The sequence below is a fragment of the Ursus americanus genome, chromosome 4, assembly GCF_024610735.1.
Source record: "Ursus americanus isolate L20-20 chromosome 4, mUrsAme1.1.p, whole genome shotgun sequence".
NCBI lineage: Eukaryota > Metazoa > Chordata > Mammalia > Carnivora > Ursidae > Ursus > Ursus americanus.
This window is the reverse complement of record NC_142130.1, coordinates 57,482,736-57,498,439: the sequence shown is the minus strand read 5'-3', so window position 1 is coordinate 57,498,439 and position 15,704 is coordinate 57,482,736.

Here is a 15,704-nt window from a genome sequence, read left to right as displayed (position 1 = left end):
GCATATTTAGAATTCTCTCTTGATGGAAGGAGGCCAATATAATCAATTTGCCAATCCTTTGCTGGTTGGGAATTTCAGTGGATGGCCCCAGGCTCCTTTGGCAGTTGTCTTGGGTGCTATTTAGAGCACACAGGATATGCTATTATTACATTAACCAAGTCACTGCTTTTCAAGAGCAATCCAACATCCCTGACAATATGCCATCCCATCCAAGCTCTATGATGGCCACTCTTCCTATGTACTCAATCTGCTATATCTACTGAAGGGGCAGCTACATCAATAAACTCAGTGGGCATATATTTTCTCATCATGAACATGCCCTGAATTGGGGGCTGCCCTGCTGGCTGGGGTTGTTACTGTGCTTTTGCTTTTCTTTGTGTTAGGGGTCTGTCCTTTTCACTGTTATCACCACAATATCCTCCTCTTCACTCTCCCCACTTTCCTAGTAATTCTACCTGTTAGCATCTCAATCAGGCTTTGTTATAAGCACTCAGATCTTAATCCCTTCTTTGCCCCAGTGCACTGTGCACAGTTCTTTGAACAAGTGCATCAAACCAGTTGGTATTTTCGGGGTGTCCCCATACTCACACAGTAATCCGTAAGCATCTAACATACAGGCCACCCTTCCTTACATAAAAGGTTGATGGCCAACTTGAGATTTCCTTAATGAACACCTCTTTCCCAAGACCCATTTCTTTGATCTCCTGGCTGGCTTGCCAATTGTTGGCAGTTCCCCACGTGGAATCCAAAACTGGCCACTGTAAACAGAGGGCAAGGGGTATTAAAGAAAGAAGTAGACTACTCCAGAGTGGTAGGTGGTAGTTTTAATAACCAAATGAATTCACATATTAGGCTTGTCTTAGGTTGCCACAAGATGAGTAGATCTCTGCCTCCAACTTGCCAAAATCATAAGAGTTTATATAGAGACCTTAATAAGGTTCAGTTACATATACAGTCCAGATATTCTCAACCTCAAGGCTGCACCCTTGAAGAGCCTCCTGGTGTGAGAATAGTAGGCAGAATGTACATTCCAAGGACAAGGAGCGGGTAAAGACCCTCTGATTGCCTGGGTCCAGCCTGCAGGGCAACCAGAGATCATGTCCTCTCAATGATCCCTCCAACATGCACAGAGTATGATTGTAAAGACAAAGTAAGACAATGATTACAAAATACTGAGCACAAAGCCTAGCATACAGGAAACACTCCAGACCAGGTCTTTTTGTGAAGTATTTATTACTTCATCTCTAATAATCCCTGCCCATTGATATCTCCCTTATTCAGGCTGTAATATCTATTGTCCTAAGAGACTACTACTAAAGGACTTGGTATAATTTTACCAAAGCAAAGGCATTAAATTATTGTACTTTAACATGAATTATTAAAAGCCAGGACCAGATGTAAGGCAGAAAGGTTTGGAAAAATGCTTACCATACCAGTGTTTCTCACCTGAAAGAATGTAAAAGCTACCATGAGAATGGATAGGAAAAGAAGCTGGAAGGCAAGCAAAGTATTAGAGGTCTGTTAAAGTCTTTGGGAAGCTGAGATTGAAGGGAACCAGTGCCGTCCTCCCATCTGGACCTTTGGGAGGCAACAGTTTCATTAGTCGCTGTTTCATCCCAGGGGCACTAAAATCGAGCTGCTCATGTACAGGCTGAAGCCGGAGCAGGGAGAGGCTATCCTAGTGAACATCCTGGGAGCATGTTGTTGTTGTTATTGTTGTTTTAAGAGCTTCTTTATTTATTTGACAAAGAGAGAGAGAGCACAAGCAGGGGGAGGGGAGAGGGAGAAGCAAGAGCCCGATGTGGGGCTCAATGTGGGGCTTGATCCCATGACTCTGGGATCACAACCTGAGCCTAAGGCAGACAACCACTTGAGCCACCAGGCACCCCTGGAGCACAGAGTTTCAGAGAGCAGTCAAATATTTCTGATTTCTGAAGATGTAAGTTGAAAGGAATCAAGTGCCTCTAGACCGAAAGGATCTCACAATTACAATGAGAAAAAGAACGAAGAGTGGCCCATTTGGGCTATATATATGCAGGGCTGGTTAAGAGCAGAGACATCCTGGTGCGTGCTAGCTAGATTTGTAAGCGTGGCTAATAAACTCTTAACCAACATAATGTCATAAAGCTATCTTAGATCAATAAATCTTAAAGGTAATCTGGTTATGGGAACTAAATAACAGCCATAGTATAAATATAAATATAAAAATATACATATAAAATTCCAAGTTTACTTGAAATTGACCAAAATTAGGTATTTTTCCTTAAAACATTGCCACATTTTTACATATCTGAAATTTGAGGTCTCCAGTTGTGAATCTAGGTCACTAAATAATAATTATTATTTTGATTATTAATTAACAGTCATGTCAGAAATCCAACAGAGTTTTTTAAACGCAGAGAAGCACAGATTTTTAGAATGATCTTATTTAGATATAGCAACATGGTTCTTTCCCTCATATTGAAAAATTAGTAATCTCATTAGTCTGTCTGCTCCCAATGAGCTCTAGCATGAAGGAAGATTTACTTAAAAGCAGAGAACAGGATCCTGTAGCATGAAAGCAATCTAACATCAAATTTAGCACTGCAATTAAGTAACAAAGCACTGATTGGTCCCTGGAGTAGCATACACACATAGATTATGTGTCAGGATTGAAACATGGGCAAACCTAAGAAGGTTTATACCACAATATAGCCACAGCACCTGGCATGCCAAAATTAGTTAACTTAAAAAGATCTGTGGTTGGAATTATTTATTTAAATTATTTTATGTTTCTCTTTGTGCATGTCATTCAATAACAAGAAAAATCATTTTATTAAATGAAAAAAAAATCTGACATAATACATGAACTATTAAAATGAATAAATTCTATAATTATCTCATTTGCCTAAGGATAATATATAAGCTGTAAGTACTACATTTGATTTCTCTGTTAATCTGTATAATTTGTGGACCAGACAAACATATATTATCAATAGTAAATTTTGAAGCAGAAATGTCTTCCAGAGAATATATAGTACATTATATACATTTAAAGGGTTGATTCTGTTGAGACTTGAATCCTACCAGCTATGCTGCTTCAGGGACTGAATAACTAGCACCACATCAAACAACAGCACAAAGACTATTTCCTAGTTGCCCCACACAGACTACACAGTGTTTTCTAATAACAAATTATACTCAACAATGTATGTCTGGAGCCAGCCGCCACTTGGCCCTGATTTTGTGACCCAGTAGGGAGTCAGGCTTATGTATAATAGAGATATGAGATCTCTCCAAACCCTCCCAGACATTTCCTTATGTCTCTCAATTCCTGGTTACCTGCTGTGCTGACTAATTTACTATTCAATTCCTCATTTCATATCAATATCTCATCAAAAATACTAATATCACTCACACGCTACATCTTACAGGATGCAAATGACCATATCTGTGCAATGAGCTTTCCACTTTGAGATTTCAGCCATTCCATGATATTAAAATATAGGGCAGGATTTTCTTACTGTATTTTGTGTGACTATCCAGTACAGATTAATTTTTCCTTGGTATGTTCCCACATTGGCCTAAACTATTGAATTCACAAATAGAGAAATTTTTATTTTATAGTTCATAAAACCATAAGTACTTAGCTATTTTTATTCATTTTTCAGATGATTTGAAGGAACAAAATACCAAGTGCCTTAAACAATAAAGGGTGTTTACTAGCTTTGTTAACTAAAAAGACCAGATGTAGGTCAGGTTTCAAAGTTTGATCTGAGATCCACCTTAAATTCTCTGTGATAATGCCTATTCTGGATTGAGCATGGTGACAAGATACGTGGCATTAGCCTAACTGACTTAGACCAATAAGGACCCAAGTCTGAAGTTGAGGGTGGGGTTAACTCTACCTAATCACTTATATAATTTAGTAGAGAAGAGTAAAATGTTGGGGTCTACCCAACATCTATTCATAGCTTATAAACCTATGATGGTTTATGAAGGTATTTAGACATACAGAATTTATAGGAAGGTATATTAACCTTTTGAAATGCCTGAGCAATTACAAAACCAATTCATTTTCTACCCAAAAAGAGACAACCTGAAGTTTTGAATACTTATGCCTTTATGCTCAAGTCCAGACTCCCCAGGGATATTCCATTCTTTTTTGTCAGGCCCTCTTCATGTGCATCTTTATGGCCTAGTGATATGTCATATGGTTAAATGAAGGTTTATCTTCCTACAACATTTGCATTATCCCATGACAATAATTACATGACTAATAGATCAACTTTGGAAATGAGAATAATTATGGAGAATATATAGAGTCTATTGGCTAAAACACACATTTTAGCTAGACAGTAATACAAGGATTCTACTCTGGAAGTTTAGTGAGTTTTTTGGTCATTCTGGCAGCTTCCAGTTTTGCTTTCTGAAAGAATAGCTCTTGTTTACTGTTTTCCATATCCATAGCTGGTATAGGCACAGGCACAGTGGTTTTCTGGGGACTGGATCGATTTAACAATACTCATATTAAAAGAGTTCTTTAATCCAAGGAATGGAAATAATCCTCCAGCTTGCATCGCTCTTGCTTGAAGATATTTTAGCAATGTAGTCTGCTATGCTAAGATGAAATTACTCTCTCCCTTTCTTTACTCCTTGTTTTATCTGTGCACTTTGTCACGTGACTTTGCAGGTCCTTCCGCGTGAGGCAGTGTACATATATTCATGCCTCACTAATTTGGTACAGTCATATGACTTGATTGACCAATACTATGTTGGTAGACATGATTCAAATAGAGGATTGAAATGTGTCTAACTATTTGAACTTGCTTTCTGGTGCTTCCCCCCACCATCATGAAATCATACCTTAAAAAGTCCATTGATCACAGAAGGATAATCAAGACAGAAACCCGTGGCTTGGAGACAACCCAGCTGAGCCTAGCTTACATCTGCCTTATCCAAGCCAAACCACAGAGATGTGAGTGAGAAATAAAGGCTTTTTATTGTATGCTACAGAGTTTGAAACTGTTTTCTTACAAAGGATTATTGAGGATATAGATGGCAGTGACAAAATTGGTACCCAGAAGTGGAGTACTGTCACACCAAAAATGTTAAATAGATAGCATTGTCTGTGGGGCCAGAAAAGGGGAAAGTAATGGTTGTAGAAGATTAAAACTTAAATAAAAAACTTAAAAGATTTTTTAATGTATTGTTGGGTTCAGTTTGGTATCTTTTGATGAGGATTTTTGCATCTATATACATGAGAGATATTGGCTTATAGTCCTCTTTCTTTGTGGTACCTTTATCTGGGTTTTGGTATCAGGATGATACTGTTTCATACATTGAATCTGGAAGTTTTCCTTCCATTTCTATTTTTGTACTAGTTTGAGAAGAATCAGTATTAACTCTATTTTAAATGTTTGATAGAATTCACCTGTGAAGTCATCTAGTCCTGGATTTTTGTTTTTGGTGAGTTTATGATTGCTGATTCAATTTCATTGCTGGTAATTGTTTTGTTCAAATTTTCTATTTCTTCCTGTTTTAGTTTTGGTAGGTTATATGTTTCTAGGAACTTACACATTTCTTCTAAATTGTCCAATTTGTTGGCATATAGGTTTTCATAATATTCTGTTACAATTATCTGTATTTCTGTGGTGTTGGTTGTTATTTCTCCTCTTTTATTAGTGATTTTGTTGATTTGGGTCCTCTCTCTCTCTCTCTCTCTTTTTTTATGAGTCTTTCTAGAGGTTTATACATGATCAAGTGACACTTATTCCCAGGATGGAAGGGTGGTTCGATATTTGCAAAACAATTAATGTGATATGTTACATCAATAAGAGTGAGGATAAAAACCATATGATCATTTCAATAGATTCAGAAAAAGCATTTGACAAAGTACATCTTCCATTCATGATAAAACCTTCAGCAAAATAGATCTAGAGGGAACATACTTTAACATAATAAAGGCCTTATATGAAAAACCCACAGTCAATATCATACTCAATGAAGAAAATACTGAGATCTTTTCCTCCAAGGTCAGGAGCAAGACAAGGATGTCCACTTTCACCAATTTTATTCAACATGGTACTGGAAGTCCTAGCCACAGCAATTAGACAACATAAAGCAATAAAAGGCATCCAAATTTGTACAGAAGTAAAACTCTATTTACAGATGACATAATACTATATATAGAAAATTCTAAAGACTCCACCAAAAAAACTACTAGAACTGATACATGAATTCAGTAAAGTTGTAGGATACAAAGTCAATGTACAGAAAAAAAAGAAGAAGAAGAAGAAGAAAACTGGTGATATCACTATTCCAGATTTCAAGTTGTATTACAAAGTGGTAGTAATTAGGACAGCATGGTACTGGCATAAAAATAGACACATAGATCAATGGAATAGAACAGAAAACCCAGAAATAAAGCCACAATTGTATGGTCAATATAACTTCAACAAAGGAGGAATGAATATGCAATTTGGAAAAAGTCTTTTCAAAAAATGGTGCTGGGAAAACTGGACCAGCCACATGCAAAAGAATGCAACTGGACCACTTCATTATACCATATACAAAAATAAATTCAAATGGAATAAAGGCCTAAAGATGATACCTGAAACCATAAAAATCCTTGACAAGAGCATAGGCAGTAATCTCTCTGACATCAGCTGTAGCAACATTTTTCTAGGTATGTCTCCTAACTCCAGGGGAGGTTGGTGGGAGCAGGGGTGGAATAGGGTATGAGGATTAAAGAGTACACTTATCATGATAAAAAATAAAATAAAATGTTAAAAACTTACAAACTGAAGAAATAGAGACTTCTGTTATATAATGGCCAAACATTTGTAACAGCTATCACCCACAACAAATTGGAAAACAAGAAATATACCTAATGATCTTGTGGCCTTGCAGAAGAGGATTACCAGGAAGAATGTTGAAAGCTAGCTTCTATAGCTGTATTTGATAAACTAAATAAATAAGTAGGAATAAGTTCTGTGGGAAAATGGCCAGCTTGTAAACAAAATTGAGAGAAAATGTAGAAGTCTCAGAAATCTGGAACCTGGCAGGTTGGAAAATAAAAAAGACTTAATTTAATATAAATACTGGAGGTATAGTTCAAATCAAAGGTGGTGTGGCCATCTCTTCTAAGAGAATTCAAGTGGTGCTACTTGGATCTGGTTCTCCAGAGCAGACTATGAGTTAAAGTTTCAGGGTAAGTGATTTATCAAGGAAGTGCTTTCAGCAAAAAGTAGCAAGGAAGTGTAGAAAGTAAAATAATGGAATGGATGAAACCAAGCAGGATACAATTTTCAGTCTCAGATTTATCCTGATATCATCCTCTATGCATAAATCAGCCTTTTGAAGTTGGTTTCATTTCAAGGCAAGGGATTGGGCTTTTGTATGCCACTGAAATATGAAAAAATCTGTTATATCACATACATTTAGATTAGGTTGAGTAATATATTTACTTCAAAATTTGGTACCAATTAGTTATCAATTCCATCACATGATACCCAAACCAAAGCTAGTGCTCCCATTGATTTATTGTCTCTGAATCTACTATTAACAAATTTCAATGTTCTAATAATCTCTCCTATAGTCATTTTAACCATCATTGAAAAATCTAAGAGAAAGTACAATATTTGGAATAGAAGTAGATTGTTCTTTCCCTGCCTCAACTCATAAATTCTGCTATCTATTATCTCCATGCACTTGCTTCCATCTATCTTGTTTGGAGCAGAAACAAGCTGGTCCATACCTACTCATTCCAAATTCTGGGCTTGCAGCCATTTGGTGATTATAGTCCTTAAGCAAAAAGTGCTCTCTTAGTGATGTTAGAAATACTGCTTTGTGTGAGGTTAAATATCTTTCTTCATAAAGTCTAAATCAAGTTACCCCAAACCCTAATTTTCTGAATTTTTCTGAGGGTCCTGTTCAATATTGTATTATATGATTCAACAAGACCCACAGATTATGGAAAAATAATGCCATCATGACTATTGTGGCTTTAGTAAAGTAGTAACGTGATCAAAGGAGAGAATTTTTTAGAAGATTTTATTTATTTATTTATTAGAGAGAGAATAAGAGAATGAGCATGAGCGGAGGGGCAGGTAGAGGGAGAGGGAGAAGCAGACTACCAGCTGAGCAGGGAGCCCGATGCAGGGCTCCACCCTGGCACCCTGAGATCATGACCTGAGCTGAAGGCAGATGTTTAACCGACTGAGCTACCCAGGTGCCCTCAAAGGAGAGAATATTAAAAGATAAAGTCAGATAAATGAGTTTTGTGGGGAAAATGGGGAGGAGTAGTGTTGCCAAATAAATGAAAACCATCCAGTTAAATTTGAATTTCAGATAAATGAAAACTTTTTAGTATTAGTATATCCCGAATATTATATATAATATATATATACATATTTAAATTCTTGTTTATCTGAAACTCTATTTTCTTTGTTGTTTTGTTTTGTTTTTGCTAACTTAACAACCCTGGGGAGGCAGGGGGGATGGTGATGAAAGGGCATATTTTGTTGACTATTATAGGCATGTCAAGGTCTTAGTCTTCTACTTTAAGTGAGATGAAAAACAATGAATGGTTTTAATCTAAGAAAAGACATAGGCTGTCTTCCATTTTCAAAGAATTTTTCTGGCTATAGTTAGGAATAGCCTGAAAGGGAAAAATGATGGAAGCACAGAGAAATGTTAGCAGAATTCTCCAGCAATTCAGGCAATAAGTGAATTGTATGAATGTTAATAGTGCTAAGTGGGTGATTCTGGATTTATTTTGAAGGTGATATAGTCAGGGTATGCTAATGGATTAGTGATGAAGTATAAAAGAAGACAAGGATGGATACAGTGGGGTTTCCCGCCCCCTTGCCAACTGGAAGAAATGAGTTCCCATATGCTGAGATGAGAAAGATTGCAGGAGATACAAGTTTGGTAGATGAAATGGGTAGTTCTATTCTGGACATGTTAAGTTTGATAAATTTAATGTACATCCAAGTGGAGCACACAGTTGGATCTGAGGAGAGATGACCAGGATGAAAATAAATATTTGAAAATAATATGCTTATAAATGATATTTTGATATTTAAAGCCACCAAACTAAGTATGATCATATTCACAATTATTTGGGAGGTTATGGCTCATCCTCCTGAGCCAAAATTTATACTTGTTATCCTGAAGCATGCTGAGATCTGACACTAGTTATTGGTCAAATAGCCACAAAAGGTAGTTGGTTTTAAGAAAAATATGTGTTCTCCTTGCCAAGAAACAGCCCTAGTGAGATTACTCTGAAGTCTTCAATAAGGGAGGCTTAGTATCCTCAGAACATTGCTATAAAAAAATTTCTGGTGAATTTATAAATTATCTATGAGATAAAGAAATTCGGTACCAGGGAAATAGCAGCTTTACCAAAACTGATAGTTCTAACTAAGATCTCATTAATATGTAATATCTCTCATAAACTGAGCTTCAAGAAGACATTGATTTTACCTTAAAATGTTTCTCCACTGTTTATAAATTTGAAACAGTAACTGTTTTAGAGCAGACAAAGTAGCAATAATTCATGCTGTTATATTAATATAATTTTCACCTGTGCTTTAATGATGTGTAGTTTTATACCCTGAGAACTATGATCCTTCTGTGCTAGTTTTTACCTGGTCCAAGCGCCTCTAACTTTATTATATTTTCATATGCCAAAGAGGAAAAAAAAACCTTAAAAATGTAATTACATCATTAAAATTCAAAATTATGATTTTAACCAACTTCAGGCACTTAACAAATCAATAATATTCAAGTAAATTCATGATGATAATATACCCCTGGTAACAAATATCTGAACCAAAATTCCCTAAGGTTCCATAGGTTATTAATCATGAATCTCTGAAACAGTCTTAAGTTTAAGAAATATTGAAAATATAGGAACTAGATATTTTTTTTTCTACTACTTCTCAAAGTCTGCAGCATGGTAATGTTCTTTGTGAACCTGAAAATTTTCTGAGATTTATTTGGATGTTATTTGTAGCACACACTTTAGGAAGAAACCTTCTCTGGATATATACTGTTGATTATGTATATTTTGCAAGCAGATTACTAAAGCAAAATTGCAAAAACTAATAAAGGAGAGGAAGTTATTTTTTAAAATATTGATCTATGGGCCATACTAATACTCAACTGTGATATGCAAAGAGACAAGATATAGATAGATAAGTAGATAAATACAGAGACAGACATGTAGATAAGGATATACTGATTATTAAAACAATGGAGTGTGATCGTAGCTATAGTATCAGAAAATAAAAAAGAACCATGTTTAACTTAGCATAGAAAATTTATATTGTGTGTTTATATTTTGAATATTGTATATAACTTGACCTACAGTATACGTGAAATTGGGATGTGACAATAGAATTTTAATGTTCAAAAAAATCACAGGTTATTCCCATTGTACCTTGCAATAGGGAAATGATCTTTATGATATCTCTAACAAGTTATTATTCCCTCTTTATCATAACAATATACTACATAAAGCATATATTAACATGCTTAAGTGCATACATTGTTAGTAACACAAATCTGAGCTTAAATTTCAAATACAGCTTGAACTTGGTTATATAAACATTAGTTTCTTTACTAAAATATAAATAATAGTATATACTCATACAGCATTTTAGAGGATTAAATGACAAACTATATAAAGTACAGAACTTTAAACAAGTTCTAACACATATTTAATACTACTATGACTCTTATTAGCATTTCTATGAAATGATAGAGCAGTACCTAGAGTTTCCACCATTCTTCCCAAATCTCTCAAATTAAATTAGAAAACTAATGTACAAAGAACGTTATTAAATAACTGGAAATAGATGTAGCTAACATTATCAACTTACAACTTCATACCTTATTCTAAGGGACTTATGTATATTAACTCATATAGTTACTGCATACTATTGTTATGTCCATTTTACCTGTGAGAAAACTGAGGCACAAAGATATTACCAAACTCCAAAAAAGTAGTAAATGGCAGAGCTAGAAATTGAACCAGCAGCTACTAGGCTCCAGGATATCTGCTCTTTATTCTTATCATATGCTGTCTCTCTAGCTATAGACAGATGACAGGTAGATTACATGGCTTACTAAAAAATATAAATGAATTAGAGAATGAGATGAAATAGATGAGAGAACAGGGGTGGGAGAGACTTGGCCAAGAAACATGAGTGTGCGACTCATCTAATATAGAGTGAAGAGTGATAACAGACCTAAACAAAGCCTTTACCAACAGACGGGAGATTGGTAAGTAAGGTTGGGGGCAAAGAGGTAGTCAGAGAAAAGATATATAACTAGTGCTCAGAATTTCATAGCGGGGCAGATCTCATAGCTTTCACGCTCTACCTGGAATGTGTCTGTTTAATAGGGTATAACACTAGGTTACCAAAATAAGTTACCAATAAGTATTTGAATCATGTGATACCTTCTCTTAAGTCTGATTCCATTAATTCATCAATTTAACATTCAGTGCCTATTGTAACTAGGCATTACTGGATACACTTGCAATATAGTGATAACCCAGGCAGAGGGGTTGATTTTCTAAAATACTCTACAGTTTGTACAACTATTGGAAAAAGTCTATTCCTCCACCCTTGAGCCCACTTGGTAGACATCAAATAAGTACTTAGAGGCATTCATCCAAATAGGAAAAAGGACATATTTCTGATCATTTGGAAAATGAATCTAAGGTGGGGGGGTGAGTAAGACATGCAGGGAGAGTGCCAAAAATCAGTCTTTTTATGCATAAATGCCTTCAACTATCCCTTCACTTCCAGAAAGGCCCCTACAACTCCTGAAAGCTCAAAGGAGACTGAGATTTTACTCATTCTCCACTCGGAGATAAGAAATTATGACACAATTTGGGGCGCCTGGGTGGCATAGCGGTTAAGCGTCTGCCTTCGGCTCAGGGCGTGATCCCAGCGATCTGGGATCGAGCCCCACATCAGGCTCTTCCGCTATGAGCCTGCTTCTTCCTCTCCCACTCCCCCTGCTTGTGTTCCCTCTCTCCCTGGCTGTCTCTCTGTCAAATAAATAAATAAAATCTTTAAAAAAAAAAAAAAAGAAATTATGACACAATTAAAAATTCTCATTTCTCCTTGAAGCCTGTTCATGAAGGGCCAGTTCCCATGAAAGTGGGAGGTTATAAACCAAGAGGAAAGATACGCAAGCCATCTTACATCTCAACTCATTTATAATGCTCCAAAGATTTCTGGGGAAGGTTTTAAATACCCATACACAAAACCTGTCCACATTAAAGAGATATTACATATCCTCCATTAAAACACTACTCAATTTTACATCATCCTTCAAAGATTTGCTACGTATTAGAAAGTATTTTAAACCTGCAAAGAATTTATAGCAGAGCAAGAGTATAATCTTGATGTGGATCAAGATTGAACTGTATCCCTGCTTGATGCAGATGTAAATAGAAATAAGAAGTAACCTAACCGTGATAGGCATGAAAATCCTTGGGCATTTCATTTTACTCACAGGGAAAAACAGGAGTTGTCACAACCCTGGACTGACCTAATAGAGCTGGACACTCGGGAAAGGGAGAGGAATGGCCAGGATGCCCATTTCATGCTTGACACAAGGGGAAAAACAAATTATCTCCAGCATAATTGACACTGAGCAGGACTGAAACCATGGAGAGGCTTTTCATCTTGGTAAGAATTTGGTCATGATCAAAGCACCACTGTGGGGAGCAAGAGTATGAGAGATAGTGCCCAGAACATACCATAACCACCTCCACCATAATTCTCTAGGGGTGGCTGTGCAAGCATCTGCTAAGTATTTATTAAAGTATGCGAGTAAAGGACACTCTAGTGACATTTTTATAGCACTCATGAAGCTAAAATATAAAGCCTGTAATATTTATCTAGTGCAATTTATAAATACATTTTTTATAATCCCAAACAATTGAGAAGCTCGGCAGCCAGTAAGCTCAATTTGAAAAAGACAGTTTTAGCTAAGAAATGCTTTTAATCATTAAAAAAGTTTACAACTTCGTAAATTTGGGCTGCTTATCTAAATCATCTGAAATTTTTGCAAGTATGGCTTTCCTAAATATAAAATATTCTTCCCACTACTGCACTTTATCTTATTATAGTAGCTGGAAATGTATTTTATTTTATAAGAACAACCATTTTATCTGTACCAACGCTATGAAATAATCTTGAATTGACCCCTGTATTGAATTTATAAAATGTTTTTCATTTTTGTAATTGATTGAAATTTTAAAATCATAGCCATGTTGAGATTTTACACCCCATAGAATTTGTGTAGAAAAAAGTTGAGAGTTCTGCAGTTTTGTTAACTCTCAGAATCTAGATCCAAATGTTAGCTTAATTAGTGAGTTTGGCAAATCTTATTATAGTTACTGTAGTAGAAAATGTCTTAAACATATGATAAGTGGGCCCAATAGATATTTTAAAATGACAAAATATCTAATATAAGAAACATTTCCATAATCTGAAAAGAACGACCCATTCTGGTTTAAGCACAAATATATTCACTCATTTGTCTGTGCATTCAAGTTACATACATACATACATTCATTTAACAGATATTTATTGAGCAGATAAAGTGTTTTAATGTGCCCTGGATAAAAAAGGTAAATAATAGACAGTAATTGTTCTTCTGAACTCAGTGTGGAAGAGAGAGAAACATACCCCCTGGTTGACATTCTGAGGGTTATCATTTCATACTAGCCAACAATCATGAAGTGAGAAAAAAAAGCCTTTAATTCCTGATTTAGACATTTCCTACTTGTGTGGCTCTGGTTAAGTTACTCAAACTTTCTAAGTTTTAGTTTCCTCTTCTATTAGAGAAGTTTCCTCTGCTTTTAAATAGTTACAATAATATTACTTAAGGATTATAAAGATTAGATGAAATAATTTATGTAAACTATAACAATACTAGCCTAATAGTTGTTTTTATTAATTTATACACAATGAGAAATCCAGTAGTACAGTGGTCAATTTGAATGTAGTGATTATTCTGCTCAATTATACCACTATTACCATGGAATAAAAATATACACATTTATTGCTACTTCGTTGTTTTGCTTCCCATACTACAAAAAATGAAAGATTGATAAGCACTATTAAAAGCTAAAATTAAAGTAACAGCTAATTGAAAAATTAACACATTTTATACGTGAAACATTAGACACTCTGGAAAAGACAAGCTGGGTCCGTACACAAGATAGCACAAGGTATTTGTGGCTGACGCTGTTCATTAGAGTTTATGGCTTTGGAATCCTTTCACGTCACACTCCTTTTCGTATACACTGATCTTATAATGATGCAGTGGTCTTTATAATTGAAAGAAATTATAATTTCTTGGGTGGTCCCATAATTGAAAGAAAAAGTACATATAAAGTCACAGAACATTTTCCTCACCTTTTTGTTGTAAGAATGATATTTAAACTAGTCCCATTTATGTGTCGAGCATCTGATCCTTTTTTTACTGACATAGGTGAATATATTCGGGTTTATTTCTGCTTCTTCACGTGTATTCACTTACGCATAATGATTTATAGCCCAAGATTAAAAACATGTTATATTTCATGTCATGAAACTATTATTCTTAAAGTTAAAAACATCTATTCTTTCATACTATTTTTCGATGAAACATCAATTTCTATCAATTTCTAAAAACAACAACAACAACCTAGTAAGATAGATAAAATAAAGACCCCTAAAAGGGGATCAAGGAGGGGCAAAGAAAGAATAATGACAGCAGTAAGAATCCCCTTGATGATGAAGGAATGCAGCGGAAGGTGAGCGTAGCTGGGTACTTGCTCGGACAGCTTTTGTTGTCTCTTAGGAGCTGGAATCTGAGAGTACTTAGAGGTTGATCACCATCGCTACAGAAAACACACATTTTGCAAAGAGCTAGGATTTCCTAAGCACCATGCAGCATAGAATTAGGTCTTGAAAATGTTAATTTTTATTAGGTTACAAGTCACTGAAGCCAAGAAACTTGGTGGGAGATGACACACTTAGCTCACTAATCCAAGGAAATACTGCACAAACCAAGCTTCAAACCTCTGTGTTCATATCTCTATTCAAGATTTCGGATTACCAGGAACCAGGCTGAAGGATGTTGTAGCAGGAGTTTTCTGCTGGGTCATTCTTATATCTTGTCGTAACTTGGGGGTGGGTCCCATTAACATGTGGCTGCCAGAGGCACCAGGAGTGTTTTTCTAGGGAAGAAAAGGGAATTGTTAAACACCTAGACACTATCCTAAATGGCAGTTACTATAGAACTGGCAGTGTTTAATCAATTGATCAATTTTACCATCTTCAGACCAAGAGGCAAGAATAAGAAAAGATGTTGTATACAGAAAAATAACTTCCTCTCTGTAACTCAGATCCCATGCATTCCCAGAATGTATGCACATGAAGTTCTACTTAAGTACTGAAATAGCTATAAATATTTGGTACATATATTAGGGTACTGGTTAGGCTGCTTTAAACAGGGGTGATATATACTAGTCACTTCAATTAAATAGTAGTTTATTTCTAATGTTATAGTTTTATTTCTTTTATTTTTTCTTTTATTTTTAAAATTGTTTTGGAGAGAGAGAAGCTGAGCCCAACATGGGGTTCAATCTCATGACCTTGTTGTCATGACCTGAGTTGAAATCAAGAGTCAGATGCTTAACCCACTGA